Raw genomic sequence first — 16070 nt, 5'->3', positions numbered from 1 at the left:
GACACTGGTTCTGGTTTCGCTGGAGGTTTCGCTGCTCTTCACTCTGCAGGTCTCTACAGAAATGAGGTCAGTTTTTCCAGCCTTCATCACCTGTTTGTTTTTTGAATAGTTTTCAAAGACACCACAATATCATTCTCAAATCTTTATCACATATCTGCAAAATTTAATTGTGAGTTTATATTTCTCATCGTATTTAGCTGGCTATCATAAGATGGGAAGTTAGATGTGTTTTTTTTATAAATATTCTTGTTCAACATGGTCTAGTTTATAATTCGTTGGCTGAAACAATCTATAGTTTTTTACAAACCCTGTTCAGACTTTAGAGTTAAGGTAGGAACATGGTGGTGTATTTTTCAAATATATTGTTGTTGCGTTGATTGTCGGGACTCCACATCTAGCTAGGCCCCAGAAGTGGCTTGTTTTTCCTACAGAAGAATTGTTCCAATATGTTGGGCTTTGATGCCACTGGTTTCTGAGCTGGTTTCAGTCTTCTCTCTCCCTCTGGTACCAGGTCTGGAATACCAGATTTCGGTTTTCTACTGAATCTGGTTTCCATTTCTCGGTTTCTCTGTCTAAAGGCTGTTTTAGATGCTATTAATTCTAGTTAATGATCCTGGACAATTGTCCTATCGTTTCTCGTGTCTCTCTTTATCGATGAGCCCTCTGACAGACATGTATATATCATATCTCCAGCTACATTCTATCCAGGTTATATGCTCTGAGCTTTAGTCTGGCCCTCAGATATTTGTTAGTACAATATCCCGATTTGGCATTCAATCCTCCTCGTGGTTATACCTAGAAAGTGGATTTTCTATATCTGGGCCATTAAATCATTCCCATCCGTAGCCTCAGTATGCCTGTTTTTTCTGTTATAAGAGTCTTTTCCCTTCCCAGAGGATTTATTTGATCTGGTCTCTTTGCTCAGAAGCCATTCTGACAATCATTAAGTTCTGTACCATTCAGCCTATATTGCAATCTTCTTAGGATTATAATCCTTCAGTTCATAATTAAGGACAGTGGTAGTGACGTATGGAAGCTGAGTCTGACGTATCGGCCATGGAGGCCATGTTACGTGCTGCCATACAAGCTGAGAAGGACTAGGAGGGGGCCACAAAAACAGGTAGCTGGCAGGCTACTCTGGAGGATGTGGTTATTCAGCCAGCAAGTCAGGATGCCGACAAGGATAGGGCTCGGTCACAAAGCGTTTTCTTAAATGAGGCAAATCGTTATAACAAAGCTCAGAATCCCATCAGAACCATTCCTCTACCTGCTGCACTTAATTTGGACAATGTCCATCTGTCTGATAGAATAGAAAAGCTCCAGAAATTCACTTTGGTGGGTAAGTGGCACTTCCCAGAAATGGAGGATGCCGCAATGAGGAAATGGTTGGAGGCGCAGTGGAAACCGGTGATCAGTTATTTTCCCGTAGTATCTAAACTCATGAAGGAGTGGTATACTTTTCAATTTCTAGATGCAGGTGATGTTGAAGCTATCTAGAAGCTTCCATGGGTATACGGAAAAAGCTTCCTTGTTCTCCACAGATGGTATATAGGATACAACCCCTTGAAAAACACTCCATCAAATAATTTAATTTGGGTAAAGCTCCCAAATCTTCCACTGGAGCTCTGGTCTAGGGAGACTTTAATGGAGATTGGCAACTCTATTGGTAGATTTGTCTACGTCGACCCATGGGTTCTGGGGCAGAGAGACAAACGCATTGCATGGATACTTATCGAGAAGGCTTACAGGGGTGGTTTCCCAGATCATATAGAGATTGCCTGGAGGAATTTAAAAATTAATCAAAGGCTCGATTTCTGGGGTATTCCTTTTAGATGCTCCGCCTGTCACAAGACTGGACAACTAATAAACAACTGTCCCCGTCACCCGCATATAAACAAAAAAGAGTGATCCATGACAAAGTCAGGGCGATCTCCCCCCGGTCCTCGCCTGGTGTGCAACAGACTCCATCAGCTAGTTGGACTCTGACAGATCTGGAGATTGCTCAGGATGGTAAGAATATCGTATATGGATCTATTTCATCTCCCCAACTCTTCTCTCAAGCCCGCTCTTTATGCCTTGATTCCAGGTCGGGACCTTCAAAGCCAGATTCTTTATCTTTTGAAGACTTTAACACCGGGAAAGAGTTGCAATTCTTTATCTATCCCCCTCCCCTGGTTTCTCTCGAAGATAATGCAATCCCCCCTCCCCAATATCCAAACCAAAAAACTTCAAGGTGGGGTCACAGACCATTGTTGTCTCTTCATCTTCGCCTACTCCTGATAGAAGCCTCCTCCCCTCCGTCAAAGGTAAAGAACCTATGGTCTCTGCTACGCCTAAAAATTCTCCATCCTCATCTCCTGTAAACTTATATGATAGTGATTTAGACTTTTTCCTGAGCAAGAAATCCCTCGAAATGGAACCCTTAACCATACACAAGCCACTGAATCCGTCTTCCCCTTTTATAAGTCCAAATTCCGCTAAAAATATTACTGTCAGGAAGAAGAATAATGGAGGAAGCAGACATTTCCGCAGACGGACTTATTACGTGGACAGAGATATTAGGACCCTATCCCTGGTGGACATTCCCATCCTTGAAGTGTTGGAAAATCAGCCTCTTAGAGCAAGCACGGCTGCCCCCCCCCAAAAAAAAATGAATTTCATCTTTTTTTTTTCGACTTAGTCACCGGAGAATCCACAGTAAGAACCATTTTCTGCCAATGTTTCAAATCCCAACCGGGATCCATCATCAGGACAACTTGAATGCTTGATAGAAGAAGAGTTGTTTTAGGGTTTAAATAGTAATGGGAAGAGAAAAGATGAATGTCGGCTCTCAATTTTTTGATGAGAAGTCGGCTCACTGATTAATTTAATTAATTAATTAATTTTATTTTTTTTTATTTTTATTTTTTAGGATTTAATGATATTAAAATGATCAAAGTTAATGTTAAAAGAATTAATTCTAGAAAATTCAATTAATATTTAAAATTTTTGATCAATAATATTAATTAATAAGGACATTAATTGAAATAATTATTATTATTATCATTAATTAATATAATAATAAGTAGTAATAATAATAATCATCATAATTAATGTTAAAAAGTTATTAATCTTGGAATATTTTTAATTTTTATTTTTATATTTATTATATATGTTGGTATAATTTTTATTTATTTATTTATTGATTTTTAGACTAGGTTTAAGCTTCGTGAGGAAAATAATACATAATTGCTATTTGAAAATATTATTGATATTATTATTGATAATTCATATTTATTAATCTAATCGTTAATAATAAAAATTAGAATTTATAATATTAATAATGAACATAATTAGAATAGATTAAATTAATCCAAGAATATTGTATTAACAATATAATTGAAAATATTAATCAAGAATTTAATATTTATTATTTATTATTTATTTGTTATTATATGTTAGTGCTGATATTTATATTTTTAATTAGAATAATTATCAAAATAATTTTGAATAAGATTAAAATAGGCTAGAACTATTATTTAAAAGTGTAAATATTAATAATAGTTATTATAATTGGGTTAAAATAGATATTTTAATATTTTTAAGAAACGAAGAAATTAATATGGTTAATTAATAAATGATTAATTAATAATGATAATTAATAATGTAAATGTTTAATAGTGAATTAATTATTATTATTATTATTATACCGGAAGCGGGTTAATTTTTCTGATTAGGGAAGCCAGCTTCCATAAAAAAATTCCGTACCACTATCTCTGTTGAGATTATGCGGGTGTTTGATAATTTCAAGAGCTTCTCTGATCTTTCGCCTATGATGTTGCTCTTCCTTAGCGATAATAGAGGCGCTTTCCAAGCAGACATGGTGCTTAGTTTTTAACGAGTGTTCTGCCAAGGCGGAAGTACGAGACCTTTCATTCTTAATATCAGCTCTATGTTCCTTGAGTCTTGTCTGTAGGGAGCGACCTGTTTCACCAATGTAGTTTTTTCCACATGAGCAATCAATTTTATAGACACCTTTAAGTTGATGTTTATCAATATTATCCTTGACAGATCTCATACCTTGCCTAATCGTTCCAGGGGCTGAGAATTGCGTGCTTATGTTTTTCCTTCTTAGGATTTTCGCAATCTTATCTGTAACTCCATGAATGAAAGGTAGAAAAACCCTACCACCTTCAGGTTGATCTCGGGCCTTAGGTTCATGAGATAGCATCCTTTTCTCGGCTTTCTGAATTGCTCTTTTAATCTCATTTTCTTTGTAGCCTATGCCTTTAAAAGTTGAGACTAAATGCTTCTTTTCTTCATCCAGATGATCAGCGTCAGAAATTCGAAGGGCCCTGATAGCAAGAGTGTTTAGAACACCAAGTTTCTGGGCTGGATAAATAAATAAATAAAAATTGTACCAACATATATAATAAATATAAAATTAAAATTAAAAATATTCCTAGATTAATAACTTTTTAACATTAATTATGATTATTATTATTATTATTATTATATTAATTAATGATAATAATAATAATTATTTCAATTAATATCCTTATTAATTAATATTATTGATCAAAAATTTTAAATATTAATTCAATTTTCTAGAATTAATTATTTTAACATTAACTTTGATCATTTTAATATCATTAATCCTAAAAAAAAAAAAAAAAAAAAAAAAATTAAATTAATCAGTCAGCCGACTTCTCATCAAAAAATTGTTTTTCAAAAAATTGAGAGCCGACATTCATCTTTTCTCTCCCCATTACTATTTAAACCCTAAAACAGCTCTTCTTCTATCAAGCATTCAAGTTGTCCTGATGATGGATCCCGGTTGGGATTTGAAACGTTGGCAGAAAATGGTTCTTACTGTGGATTCTCCGGTGACTAAGTCGAAAATAATAAACCACAGAGGTCTTAAATCCAGAATTTCATCTTATCTATGAATATCCAAGGTCTGGGTGCAGATCTCAAATTTTTGGCGCTTAAAGATCTTTTTCTCTCTGTAAGGCAGAAAATCATTCTTATTCAAGAAACAATGCATAGTAAACAAGCTGCCATCTCCTATTTTAGGAAAATGCTTCCTCTGTGGCACATGGCGGCCTTGGAAGCTGAGGGTCTTTCAGGAGGTTTGGCGGTAATGTGGGATCCTTCATGGATCAATGCAAAAGCCTATAAATGCTTCGCTGGAATTCTCATATCGGCGGATATCAGAGGATTTTCCAACCCCATCAATATTTTGAATATCTACGCCCCTTATAAAAACAGGTCTCTCTTCTGGGGAAAGTTTTTTGACTCAGAAATTTTTGACATTGATTCATTAGTGATTGCAGGTGATCTTAATATTACTCTAAGCTCGAAAGAATGCTGGGGGAGATGTAGGAAGAGAGATTCGTTCTTGGACAAAATCAAATATGAATTCCTTCATAAGAACCTTGTAGATGTCGTCCCATCCAATATGATGCCTACGTGGAACAACGGACGAATTGAAGAAGCCTACATTGCTAAAAGAATTGACCGTTTTATTGTTCATGCCAGCAATATAAATAAGATGGGTATGACTTTTTCGACTATCGAAAATGCTTTCATCTCTGACCACAGGCCAATTTGTCTCGGCTGGAGGGAAAAAGGCTTCAAGCAGGGGTACCCCTTCAAGTTCAACAGAACTTTCTTAGAAGACCCTGCTTTCAATATAGAAGTAACAAATGCCTGGAGGGATCTATCCTCAAACAATTTGGGTCCTCCTTTTTTACTTTTAGGGACAAAATGACCTCTATGAGAAAAGTGGTTAAGGCATGGCAACTCAGAAAATGTCAGGCGGACAGAATGGCTCTCAAAGAAATTCAAAAGGAGTTGTCTCACATTTCTATTCTTTTGAATGCCAATTCTCTCCCATTTAATTTGAAATGCCGTATTAATGAACTCGAAAGGAGAAAACAGAAAATTCTAAAGGAGGAGGAGGCCTCATGGAGGTTGAAGAGTAGGGCAACATGGCTCATGGAAGGTGACAAGAACACCAAATTTTTTCACAGGTTTGCAAATGCTAGGCGAGAGAGGAACGCTATCTGGAAAATACGCGATGGTCAGGGTGGTTTTCTCTATTCTCAACATGAAATTTCAAATGAGGCAGGGAGATATTTCAAAGATCAGTACAAAAGAAGAGAAAACAACAGTTTTCAAGATATTCTTTGGGGTATTGATCTGGTCCCCCAAATGTTTGACGATGCAAAAAATGATGCGCTGTTTCGTCCCATATCTGAGGAGGAACTCTTAGGAGTTATGAAGGCTTTTAAAAAGGACAAGTGCCCGGGGCCGGACGGCTGGACTATAGAATTCTTCATACATTTCTTTGATATTATGAAAACAGATCTTCTGAGAATGGTTGAAGCCAAAAGAATCTCGGGCAGCATCCATCACATCACCTCTTCTACGCAGATAGCCATGATACCAAAGAAATTGGAAGCAGACTCCTTCAAAGACTTCCTACCGATCTCTTTATGCAATATTTCCTTCAAAATTATCTCAAAAATCATTGCAGAACAGATCAAAGCATCTTTGGCCAAGTCATTGTCAAAAGATCAGCATGCCTTCTTAAAGGGCAGAAATATAATTGACATTGTCGCAATCACTCAGGAAAGCTTGTTCTCCATGCTCTCCAACAAATCTGAGGCGGCTATATTGAAGATCGAATTGCAAAGAGCTTATGACTGTTTGGAATGGGGTTTCATCAGATGTTTATTACCAAACACTGGTCTAAAATCAAATGTCATTAATTGGATTATGGCATGTATTGAGAACATTAATTATGTTGTCATCATAAACAGCTTTCCTTCTCCTTTTTTCTCGGCAGAAAGGGGTTTGCGCCAGGGTTGCCCTTTAGCGCCGCTGATGTTCATCCTGGCGATGAACTCCCTCAGTCTTCATATCAATAAGGTAGTATCAGAGAACATCTGTAAACCCGTGAAGATATGCAGGAACAACTATATATCCCACAATTTATTTGTTGATGATGTTCTTATTTTTGCAATGTTGTGCAGGGTTACATGGAGATGCCTTTATGACATTCTATATAGGTTTCAAAGGGCCACAGGTTTAAAAATAAATGAATCAAAATCCATCCTATATCACAACGATGCCAATATGGAGATGGTGGCGTGGATTGCTGATATGTTTGGTGTCGACACAAGGTCAATCAGGGACGATGTTAAATATTTGGGATTTCATCTAAAGGCAAAGGGATATTCAAAAGAGGACTGGAAATGGATCATAGACAAATATTACAAAAAGATTTCCTCCTGGGAATATAAGTGCCTATCTCTGGCTGGAAGAATAGTCCTAACACGTGCTGTTCTTTTACAACTTGCAGTGTATTGGGCCCACATTTTCTACCTCCCTGCAAGCATCATTCAGAAAATAAACAAGATCACTGCAAATTTCATTTGGGGCGGCAATTCAGTTCAAGGAAAATATCATCTCACTTCTCTGGAGAAGATCTCTAGGCCGAAGTCTTCTGGTGGTTGGGGCTTATTAGATTTGAGGACCTTTGGAAAAGCTCTTCTGTGCAAATCCTTGTGGAGAGGTATCTATGGGAATGGTCCTTGGAGTAATACCATAAAAATCAAATACATGAGAGGTAAAGGTATGGAACACTGGTACCGTTTGAAAAGGATTGGTGTAAAGGGCGGCTCTACTATCTGGCTTAGCTTCTGCAAAATTGAACTTTTCTTCTTGAGCAATCTTAAATAGAGCCTCCAAACAGGTAAAAGAATCTTCATCGGAATCGACCCCATTATGAGTGGGCGCGTGGGCATTTCTATACCTGATAGGATTCTTTCTTTTCTACACGGCAAAGGATTCTTCACTTGGGATAAATTGATTGCAGACTGGCAGGGTCCCATCCCCATATGGAAATCGGCTGTTGATATTGGCCTGCCGGTGTCTCTGTTATATCTATGGAATCCGCTCAGGAATGCCCTGAGGAACTGTGGGTTTCTCCGGTCCAATCTACAGGATTTTTTAGTCTGGTTTTTGCCAGGTGCAAACAAACAGGTGTGTGTCAAGGATATATATGCTGATATGATGGCTTCTAAGTACGCGCCCTCTTATCCACTGTTTCCTACAACTTTTTGGAAATCAAGGTGCGCTCCCAAATTCATTTACTTCTCATGGTTGGTTTTTTATAATAAAAACCTGTCCTAGGAGAACTTACGGAAAAGAAATTGGCATGGGCCGAGCAGATGCCAAATGTGTGAATTGGCAGAGGAATCAAATTTTCATATGTTCTTTCAATGCAACTCCATTTTGCGAATATGGCAGGATCTAGCTTTTCTATAGGGATTTCCTCTCGTTTCACATGCCTCTACTCAAGCTACTTTCGTTTGGTGGGGTAGGTAGCAAGAATCATGGAGGCTGATCTTTGTGACTGCTTTATGGTGTGCCTGGAGTTGGCGGAACAATAAAATTTTTAACGATGCAAAGGTGCCTCTCATGGATATTACACAAAACATTTCTCTCTTTCTCGGCTCTGTCCCCAAAAAGAGTCCAAAAATGAAAAAGTCCAACAGGAATGGGCTGCCTGATCCTCTCCTTAGGCCCCCGATGGCCTTTTTTGATGGCGCTGCCCAACGAAATTCTTGTGGCTGTGGGGTTTTCATAATCATAAGCGAGCATCTACATTACAGACTGGCTTGGAATGCTGGTAATGGGACAAACAGCATGGCGGAGGCGATGGCCCTTGCGGGTCTGCTCGCTTTCTGTATCTATTTTGACATCCATTCCATCTCTATCTTCGGGGACTCCAAATCCATGGTAGATCATGTAAATGGTAAATGCCTCATCAGATGCCCACATCTTACTGGCTGGTTGGATAGAATTATGTTTTTTTGGGACCTCATGGTTGGCAGCTCCATACAGCACATCTACAGGGCTCGGAATCAGGTTGCGGACTGTCTGTCTAAGCAGGGTCTTCTCCTCGGCATAGGTACCTGGTCTCTGGAGGTTTCGGCATATGGGGAGTCTTATATCATACAGGACTTCTGTATTCCGGGTTTCTGACCCTTTTCAATGTGTTCATATGATCCGACTGTGGTATTTTCCTTTTGAATGTGTTCATATGAGTTTTTTTTGCGTTTGGATTGGTTCAACAAATTTGAGTCTTATTTTACAATGATGTTACTGGTGGTCGTCCATTCATAAATGTCAGTTGAAAGCATGGCTAAATATTGATGGCACGAACACAGCTTGGCCAAATACCTAAAACCCTCTGAGGAAGATCTAGTGGAATTTACATTAATTGCAAATTCCTGCTTAAATTATTTATCTAAAGAAATAAAATAAAATAGTTTAATGAAACTTGAAGTTAGATTTCCGGTTCCGTTGCCACTAGTGCACCATTCTTAACAATTGGCTCAGTGTTATTTATGCCACGTGTCAGGATTTCCATCTTGGGACTTGGAGAGTAGCTACATGTCCTACACACAAAAAAAATGCTACGCCTATCATCTCGATGCCAATTTGTTTTCTCTCTTCTTCGAATTCAAATTATTAGGATAAAGGATGGTGGGTAAGAAGATCTGTATATTTTTATATGTTCTGTTTTCAGTATTAATTAAATTTTTTTCTATATAATAAATTAAAAGTATTTTATCACTAGTTATATAAATAAATTAAGTGTAATATATATATAGATAGATAGGAGTTGCATAACAAGATGGAGGAATTGCCCGGACGGTCAAAAGTGGTCGGAATCCGGGAAAAAAAGTTTTAAAAAATCTTGTAGAGGCAGTGTTTGAATTGTGTTTTTGATGGTGGCAATGGATCAGCACCATCAAAAACGTTTAGGACACATAAAATTTTGAAGTTTAACAACTATAATTTGGCTTTACAAAAATCCTTGCCGGAGTTTCTCTAAATATGACCAGAATTTCCATAACTTTTGAGGCAACTCCTCTGCCTCGTTAGACTACACATACACATATATATTCAAAAAAATCATTATAAAATTATATTTTTTTTCTATCATATATATATATATAACAATAAAAACATAAGTAACTATTTCAATACTATAAATAAAAGTTGAATAGAGTGGAATGTAATACATTTTCACAAATAAAAAATAAAAAAAGCATAACTAAGTTTAAGATAAGTGTTCGTCATATATAATTGAAAATTATAAAAATATTCAATAAATATTTAAATTAAAAGTTTGAAACTCCTATTTCAAAATAAACATGTTTATCTATATAATAAATATATTTAATTATTTCATTTAAATTTAATTTATGATATATTTTTGTTTTTTAATATAATCAAAAATAGATTAATATATTGTTAAATGACTAAAAAATATAATTCAAAAAAAATCACATTTTAAATTGCATTGAAATCCTAGAAAGAAATTAATTATTTTTTTAATATAAATTTTAAATTATAATAATATATTTTTTAAGTTATATTTAAGTAATTATCATATTATTATATAAAAAAATTTATATAAAAAATTAGAGAGTTATATATTTAATATTCAATAAACTTATATAGATATATATAAAATAAATGTTGTATAGTATCATTAATATTAATTAATTTAAATAAACAAAATTAACTTAAATAAAATATTATTTAATTGCATTTTATAATTTTAAATTATTTTTGCACATTAAAAAATAGTTTCATAAAAATGTCTTTCATATGGTTTAAAAATAAAAATTATATATTACCTATTTATATATTCATAATTTATATATAATAGTTAAATATAATTCTGATGTGCATATCAACTTTCTAATGACATAAATAATCATCCTCCATTCAAACATCTATTTTATAATAATATAATTCACCATATATATTATATATAAACAAAGAATATGTGAGAGTGCTAGCATGTTGTCGCATTATATAACATGGACATCTACAATTTCATGTTTGATTGCTTATAAAATAAATTGATTTTCATAAAAATATCAGTTAGCAAAATTAGTTTCCTCGTATTGGATTGATTAGAATCGGTAACTATAGATGAATCTAATGCCATCAAAACATGGGGCACTGCAGAATGAGAATGGGGTCCCAAGGGAAAAGATTCAGTCAACGAAATTAACCAATGTCAAATTGATTATTTTTTTAGGAAAATTATCTATATATATAAACCAAGCAACAGGGATTAGCTACTATGTAGCATTTATTTACTTAACTAACTGAAAAAAAATCATTAATTGAGTTGATTAAGTAAAACGAGTGAAAGAATTAATAAATAAAATTGGTTTATTAATTATTTCGAGGAGGTAAGGTCACAATAATTACTAAATAGTGATTTACTAATAATTTCATAGGAGAAAAGTGTAATGGTTAAGGAATAATAAATAAATAATGATTTATTTAATTATTCCTTTGTGATATGGTCGAATGGGTTACAAATAATTACTAAATAATGATTTAATAATTATTTCAAGGGAAAATAGTTAAATGATTAAGGAATGATAAATAAATAGTGATTTATTTAATTATTCTTATGGATGGGTGATAATATTTTTAATTATTTCCACAAAATGGGTAAATATGAAAACAATATGAAATTAATTAAATGGTTTTTTGGATTATTTTCAAGTGGGTAAATAGAACCTAACTTCCATGCATCTCAATCATGACAAGGTTGAGTGATTTTGCAAGCCATTTGTAAAATAGCATCTCCTTCTTGGTAGGTTGACATGTATGTATTAATGCAAATGTGAGGGAAATAACGAAGGTAGTGTTTGGTTCTTGTACTTCATCTTTCCCAACTTCTGCAACTCCATGATGCATCTTCCCAACTTCTGCAACTCCATGATGCAGTATCATCATTATCTGAATCATCTCTCATCGGAGTTATCCGGCGATGGCATCATGACTTCCCTGCTTCATTCCTTAAGTTCGCCTCTAGACAGGATGTCTAACAAGCAGAATTGGTCCTCTCTGCAATTATGCACAACGCCCTAGCACATTTGATTCATGGTCGCCATGCCAGTGATCTTTGTTATATCCTCACTCCCATTAGTTGCCCTGTACTTTGGTTTCCACTTGTACACACTAAATTGGAGGGTTTCCTTGGTTATCCTCCCCTACCACAACAATATTCATCAACCTAGGTTTGTATGGAAGAGCTTCAGCTAGCCATCGAGACTTACAATGATGATTCAACTCTTCTAGATGTTGTTTTTCCTCTTATCAATCAACCGAAGATGGTAATTTTCTCTCAGTCTCTTAGGCTCTTCTGTTCATGGATGCAGTGGTATCTAGTTGGCAATTGGGGGCCTCATTTCGCTTGGATAGTCATGAGATGCATTAAGGTGGTCAACCTCTCGAAGCTATCTTATCTATTCATGTGGTCAGATTTGGTATTTAGATTTGTGGAGCAAAAAAGTTCTAGGTCCCTGGCTCATTTTGTAGCTTAAGATCATGGCATAGAGAGGGTTCCTAGTAGTCCTAGTCTCGTTGGGGAAGCGCAACATGAAGGAGTCACGATGTCTCTCATTGGTTGTGTTGTCCCTCAAGAAACCAATTTCTTGGCTGTGGAGAAATTGTACTTGAGACATTAAATTTTATTATGTATGTCACTTATTTGTATAATGTATCTTCATGTGAAGGACCTGAAGGACCTAACTTTTAACCCTTAATATTCAGCTGATATGAAAATCTCAAAATGCCATGTGATGCTAGATATAAATGTTGTGTGAAGAATACCTTAAGAATTTGAAGATAATATGCTTTGTTTGACAAAAACTATAATCTTTAACTTAGAATAAATATAGAGGAGAGAACTTTAAATATGGGAGAGCTCTTTTAAGGAATTTTAAATTTATTCACATAAGTAAACAAAGACTTGCAGCTTCATTACCATACTTAAAGAGAGGAAGAAATATAATGACACATAACAAATAAATTACAAAATCGTACCCAACACTATATGGAAAAATCCTAATTCTTTCATTAATCATCAATCTATCAAGTACACAATAGCATAGTCTTCAGGTTCTTCAAAATTTGGACCCTTCTTCTATAATGTGTCCTCTTTTTATACATCATGAGACAGTGGGTAACTACCAAAACTGTCAAACTGCTTAACTACCTTCTAACTATCTAAACTAAAAGTCATTAAAGAATATTACATTAGAGGGTAAAAGACACCTCATTTTTCTCAAGAAATAAGATAACATGAAGTAACAGAAATTAAAGTATGATTGGTGATTGTTGCTCGTTGTTTGAATTTGTGGCTTGAGTATGTGGTCCTGTTGATGCATCTTTGGTATGCTCTATCATCCATTCTTTGCATTTTCTCCATAATGGTACATTTGACTTTGGTGCTTCCTCCAACTTGTCAAGTGTTATTCTGCAAGCTGTAATCCTACTATAAGTAGGCTTATTTATAAACAGAGTCTTTACCATCCAGAGAAGCTTAAAATATTTGTTAAGGTAGTTCACAATGGTGGCTCCCTTTAATACTGTTGTCTTTTCATGAGTGTTATCAACTTTTCTCTTTGCCTCAACTAGCAAAGTCTCATATGTCTTCCATGGCAGCAAGTTTCCTTGTAGATCCCAACAAGAGGGAAGTCCAGCTCTAACTCTTTTATCAAACAGGATGTTAAACTTGGAAACTGCTTCCTTCATCTCATTTATCTTCTTCTCAGCAGTATTCCTATAAATATTTATGACAATCATCTTGTTAAAATCTATTGCACATAATGTTTTGTCTGGCATGTCATGCTCCTTCAATTCTGAAGTAGATTTAGAATTAATGAAATCTATCATTCTCTTTGCAAACTTTGATCTATCTAAATCTTTTTGCTTATTTTTCATGACCACCTCTTCCATGTCTCAGACTATTTTTTTCTCTTCAGAAATAATAACAAGAAATTCCCAAATGCCCTTGATGATCTCAATGATTTCATCCCATAGGATTTCCCTGGCTTGAATCAAGGACATATTGCCCTTCATTTTTTCCTTAAGCCTTTTAATTTCATCTTCAACCCTTAGACGATCTTCCATGTACTTCTTTGCATTTTATTTCTCCATTCTTGCCTCTTCTTCACTCAAATTCAATAACTTACAGGTTGTTTCCAATTCTCTTTGCTTTCTTTACATCATGTGCAGCCATTTTTAGCTCTGTTCCCAACTGCCATACCTGGGTTGCTGGATCATCTATGTTGGATGGCATTATTATTGTACAAACATGAGTGTCTACCTTTCGTTGCAGCTTATCCAAAGATTCTTTAAGTAAAGAAACTTCTTCAGTTTTCTGCAACACATCTTGTAGGATTTTTTCCTTTTCATTTTCTACTTCAGCTATCCCTGCAAAAATGGGATGCTCACCTATAGGTAAGTTCAATTTTTTCTTCAAAACCCCATTGTCTGACTTAGCAGATTGCAACAAATTTCTGAATGGAAATTTGATCATCAGGATTGACACCTATTTTTATGATAATTTTCTTTAGTTCATCCACCTGAGCATTCAAAGCTCTGGAGTTGGCTTTCTCCAACTTCAATTGTTGAATTACCTTATTTAGCATTTTTTCTGCCTTAACAGCTGCTGCATTTGTTTTATGTAAATCATTTACGATCAATTGCCCAGTTTGCATGTGCAAATTGATCTTGTCAAGCATTGGAAGCTTGTGAGTGTCAACAGTCAAATTCACAGTGTTGAAATTACTAGTGGACCTAGCTGATATTTCAGTAGGATGAGAAAAAAAAAATTAAGTTGGCTCTTCTCCAAATCCATAGCAGATAACAATCTAGTTTGTTCATGAGCAACTTGAGACTTAGCTTGACCCTCCATATTTAACTTCACCTTCTGGTTTCTCTCAGCTATTTGAGCAAACATACTTTGAATTAAAGGAACTTGATCATGAACAGGTTCTCTGGAAGATAGGGAAGCTGGGGCACCTTCTGTTTCTCCTAACTGAATCACCAAACCAAGTTGTGTTGAAGACATTGCATCCTGAAGCTTAGTCCTTTTTGTTGCTTCAGATTCTTCCTCATCCAAATCAATAACTTCTTCTCTAGCCCTCTTGACACCTTTTTCTGTAATGCTAGGGGTTTCAATCTCTGTCCCCTAAGTGTTCTGCAAACCTCCATTTGCCAATTTCTCTGTTTTTGGTCTACTTTCATGCACAAAGGCTGAATATCCATTCTCTAGCCTTCTCTTGGAAATAATTTGATGAGGGTCATAAGCCCACTCAACCACCTGTAAAAGACACATGTCATTCAATAACCTCTCGACCTCTTGGGCAGCCTGTTTGGTGTTCACAATGAAGGGTCCTACTGCTTTGGGAAACTTAAAGAAATAGCCTTTCTTCATAGGAACAAAATGAACCTGATCTACATTCAAGCTCTGCCTGATAAATTCAAGGGCAAAAAGCCTCATTGGCACAAATTTTGGTAATCTGTAAGGCTTGACAGAGGCTCCATAAAGCCTAATCTCTACATGCTCTTCAAAGATGAACCAATCTCCACACCTCACATCCTTACTCAATTGAAGAAATTCTTGAGATTTAGGAAGAAATGTTTGGGGCAAGGTTCCATTCAAGATCTTATAAGTCACTAGAAGGAATAAAGAAGTGAACTCAAATAAACCACCATCTCCTAGATCACCTCTTATTAGGTTTATCCAGAATACTACTGATTGCTTCTTCTTATTTATGCCAACAACATTTAGTCCCAAATCTGTAAAATGTTCAGCATTCTGGTACAAAAATAGATAAGTAATAACTAAAGGAAACTTGAAGGACCAATAAGAGGCAATGTCATGAATTGGGTATTAATAGTATCCACCCAGAAAGTTGGAATGTCTAGTACTACTTCTGGTTTCATCATTAAAGAGAAAAATCCCAGCACTACTTTATCAACCTGCTTAGAGTCTTCTTTTCCTAGAATCTTAGAAATTACTTGTAAGACAGGTCTTATATCAACTACAAAAATGTCTAAAGAAAACAGATTCCCATCTAGAGGGAATTGACCATATTTAGGAGCCAGGAAAGAGGTAACATGAGAAGACTCCTGGAGGATAAGTTATCATAATATGAAGCCAAAGATTCTTCAGTAAAGGTGGTGTA

The sequence above is a fragment of the Pinus tabuliformis genome, chromosome 8 (genome assembly GCF_031772625.1).
Source record: "Pinus tabuliformis cultivar Carrire ecotype Pingquan chromosome 8, CPIR1, whole genome shotgun sequence".
NCBI lineage: Eukaryota > Viridiplantae > Streptophyta > Pinopsida > Pinales > Pinaceae > Pinus > Pinus tabuliformis.
The sequence above is the reverse complement of the archived record's forward strand: the minus strand, read 5'-3'. Positions refer to the sequence as shown.